The sequence below is a fragment of the Periplaneta americana genome, chromosome 3 (genome assembly GCF_040183065.1).
Source record: "Periplaneta americana isolate PAMFEO1 chromosome 3, P.americana_PAMFEO1_priV1, whole genome shotgun sequence".
NCBI lineage: Eukaryota > Metazoa > Arthropoda > Insecta > Blattodea > Blattidae > Periplaneta > Periplaneta americana.
Window position 1 is genome coordinate 206,871,068 of NC_091119.1, and position 4,396 is coordinate 206,875,463.

The following is a 4,396-nucleotide window of genomic DNA, read 5'->3' on the forward strand; positions in this document are numbered from 1 at the left end:
TCTCTCGAATTATCTGGATATCTCCGTCACTCGAACAATCCGGACCCCTCTCCTCTCTACCGCGGTCGCTCTTTCCCCTGTCTTCTCTCCGCAGCACATGCCACAGGGAGCAGATGCGCGCGTAACCCGCCCAAAACACGGCCGACTTAGCACTTCCTTCTGCTGGTTGTGAGTTCGAACCTCACGTGGCCGTCACAATACATATTTTCAGGATATCTATTATAAACACATAAATCTTGTAGTTTTGTACTTAAATAATTTTTTACAAGAACTTTTAAATATTTTAAAACTAAATCAATTATGTCACTCAGAAGTACGTTATGTTTTAAGAATTCTCGGTTGCTTCGTGTTTCTAAGCGCTCCGTGGTGTATCCGTGATCCATTTTCGTAATAGTATCGCCTCAAGTTCTGAGAACTGCTAGGCAGCATATCAGTGTTATTATTAGAGAATAAATTAACATGGACAAGGAGGAGAGATCTTGCAACACATAATTAGGAATGTTTATTGTTGCTGAAGATAATTTCATTCCACGCTTTGTTTGTGAAACACAACAGATAAGAGCTCGGGTATGAACATTATTTAATTTAAATAAATCTCTCGCCTCTCGCTCATGTCTATCAAGTAAGGCAATACGTCTTGTTGTGACTCCCTGTTATCGGGCTTCGTCAATCGATATCCTTCAAGATATACTGAAAGATGGTTGTTTAAGAAACGATTTAGCTTTCTTATTAGCAAATCTAAGCTTCTTGTGTGATACCATAAAAAACTCGAAATATCCAAAAACCTGTTGTCTGAAACAGGAGGTCCATGCCGTGAAAATTAAACTAGACTCGCTACCAGGTTCAGAAGTACATGTACTAAGGGACAAACTCCAGAATGTTTGGGAAAAACAGGGCATATAAAAAATGTGTAAAGTTGCTCAAGTATTGGAGGGTGTGTCTGTAGGTGAAATTGACGGTGTTTGTGTTTGTGACATTCCTCTCCTTAAATATGCACGTCTGACGTCCTGTGATGTAGAAATCGTTGCTCAGAGATAATCGGCATGCATTTGTGATGGAGAATTTGGAGATGACCTTTGTTGTTCACTGCAATTCTCGGCCAACTACTAGCACTCAAGTGTGGTTGGTGAGTATCTAGTAACATTTTTTTTTCGAGCTAAGTAAGGTATTTTTGTCATATTTAAATATATATATATATATATATATATATATATATTTTATTTCTATCAAATATTTTCGTACTTTTTATCACATAAAAAATAAATATATTTACATTTTTTAGCACATTAAAATCCGCTCCCTAGTTATAACATTCATTTACACTGAAAATCGACATTAACACAAACACGTACTTTTGTATCGTAGGCCTCCGTTTGACAGTTATTTACAAGTCTCCGGCTTTCTATATTGATGGCTCTGAACTGAGACACTATTCGTCTGTGAACGGTTCTCATTTTAAGCATCTGTGATAGTTTGGTTAGTTATAGTGTTTTGTTTAGTTTTATGATTTTACATACTTATTTGTCTCAACTTTGAAGTCCACGAAACAAGTTTAATAAATCGTTAAAAGACATGAAACAAGTGAATGGGTCAAATTTCTACACAGTCATGCTTTCAACTTAAATGAGATTCGGAATATGTAAATTTTAATATAGGATGCTATTTAAAACAAAAATAAAGTTCACTGTCACAATCTCATGCCTGAATAACTTTTTTCTAACACTGGTATCATATTGTATGGTTTATCTCCAACAGATTTTGTATATGTAAAACTTTTTTTTTTCTGTAAAATTAAATTTAAGAAGTTATAAGTAATATTCCATATATTTTGAACACTATTGTAGCCTTTAATTATTGAAACAAAAGCAAGCATGTTTAGAAAATAATTCTCTAGTTTAGAAGTTGTTTACATTTAACTTCTTCCCACAGATTAATAGACATGGGTTCATAGATCCAAAGAAGACGGAAGCTTATTTGAGCGCAAAAATTAAAAATGACTACAAGAGGAATATGGCCTTGAAATACAATCAAGAATGTGCTGATTATGCTAATGCGATAGCTCCAAGTAAGTTTATTAGAAGGGCATTCCATTAATTTAATAACAAACAATAATTAAGCGAAACTTCCTTGCGTCAAGTTTTGCTTCTATTAATTTTGTTCTTCAAAGCGACCTGTTAGGAACTTAATTCCATCTGACCCCTGCTGATACTCCTGGACCGAGTAAGAGCGGGCGGGAGAAATTTTGGTCATTTTTCAGCCAATAATCGCATTTTTGTCAAAAATGAATCAGCAATCTCTTATTTTTATGTTTAACAAGTTTCAGTGGTCTGGGGAGGCATAAAAATTGTGACATATCTAAATCTCTTCACCCTTGCATTTGAATTCCGTGCAAATTTTACAAGTTGTTTTTTAATCTCCTTTCAGCACATTTCGTCACCCTCAAAGTGTAAAGACTCTTACAATTTTTATGCTAGGAGTGTCACATTTTTACTGCATAACGTGGTTAACGAAAGACAGTATTATTACTTGATAAAGTATGTAAATACTTCCGAAGTAAAAAAAGAAAACATACTTAGTCAACACTAAAAAAAAATTATATTTTGAAGTTTCTTGTTAAAAAAGAATCTCTCCATTTATAGATTTCCATTAAAAGTTTTGGCTACTTAGATTTTTCAAACCATATCAGAGATTCTGTAAAAAAAAAAAAAAAAAAAAGAGGTTTCAAATTTTGTAAGACGAGATAGATTTTGAAAATACATTTTTATTCTGCTTAAATTTGAATAACTCGAAAACCACTGATGTGAACATAATGAGACATAAATACAAGAGTACTTATGCCAAGGGGATGAAGTTTACAAATCATAAAACCTCTATCTTAAAAATTGTAGAAAATATAAATTTTCCGCGCCTGGTAGTAGTTTTTTCTGTAACACTACTAAAATGGAAGTGAGGTCTGAGTGACCATTGTGAATTAATTGTATAGCCATCATCATCATCATCATGAATCAGACTTGTTGGCCTATTATATTTTCAGGAATATGAAGAGAGTGTTTGTCCTTCCAACGCATTAATTGATTATATTTTTCCAATTAAAATTGTCGTAAAAACCCTAACCCTGGTTACCAGCAACTATTACTTATACTGAAGCTCAGTTACATTATATCATTGAAATGAAACGTTCTATTCAACAATGCCTCAAGGCGAACAAGTGATTAAGGAAGAGGAAGCAGGGGAAGGGACGAAAAATCGAAGATTGTGCAGGAAAGAAAGACAAACGAATAATAATTAGGAAGAAGAAGAGACCCGACAATGACGCAAAAGTCTTCTCTTTACCTCAGCTCCGTTTTTGGTAACATTAACGCGCATCGGAATCAATTTCAAGTTATTCACTCGCATATTTTTATTTGCAGAGTTGGCAGAAGGCATGAAGCTGAAATGCCCAGTGACAGCCACCATGTATTACGGCTGCATTCTAGCGTACTGCAATATGGTAAATATATTTCAAGGACGAAAAGCACTAGAAGTTACTACCACCAATTGAGTAGTCTTTGAAGTTATTAAAAACCTTAATTTAGCATAATTTACTAACACATTCCATACTCCTATTTCGCTAACAAGCATTAACTACATAATTATAAAATTCAGGCTGTCAGCTGGAAGGTTGTTCGCCTATTCCAGTAAGTAGAATAAGCATACTTAAAACGTTAAGGTGGAGTAATTAACTATTAATTTACATATTTTGTAAAAGAAAAATATCCATTAAATATAATAAAGTGTATATATGATACATTATTTTCAGCGATGTCCGAGAGCTGATCTCGAAAAAGGTAAGAAAACACAACATTTCGGTAATTAAATATAGAATTTCTGTTATCTGCATTGTTACCTCAGGTAATATTAAATAAAATATACTTTATTCTGGTATGAAACAGAAATTATTTACTCAGTTTATATGTGCTGAAATGTAGCTTCATATCCATAACGTTGATTGAATAAGTTTTCATTTCTTGCAGATGGCGACTGTGCGATATTCAAGAATTATATGCAGGAGAATTGTAATTATAAGTAAAATGATGAAGGTGTAAATTGCAAAAAAATAAATAAATAAAATAATACTACATTATAATATGAATTACTAATTTGTGTAAATAATTATATAAGAGTAATGAAATAAAATGAACACGATATATTTTTTGTGGAATATGAAGCATACAAATCATACATTATTGCGGCCTGCACCTCATTCAATATCTTGTTTCATCTGAAGAAATTTAGGAATTGTGTCATTTCAGTACCAAATCTAACAAACTAGACACACTTCTCCTATTTTTTCGTTCCCGCCACAGGAGAAACTACTGCAACAATGTGTCTCCGAGCCACAGAGCTAGGCAGTAGC

General features: G+C 33.4%; 1 long non-coding RNA gene across 1 annotated transcript; it reads left to right on the top strand.

Moving 5' to 3' along the window:
* Positions 1–1,929: 1,929 nt before the first annotated feature.
* LOC138697191 (uncharacterized) lies at positions 1,930–3,827 on the top strand. The gene is made up of 3 exons (XR_011331555.1): positions 1,930–2,065; positions 3,411–3,490; positions 3,800–3,827. It is a non-coding gene; the product is annotated as an uncharacterized lncRNA (long non-coding RNA).
* Positions 3,828–4,396: the final 569 nt, after the last annotated feature.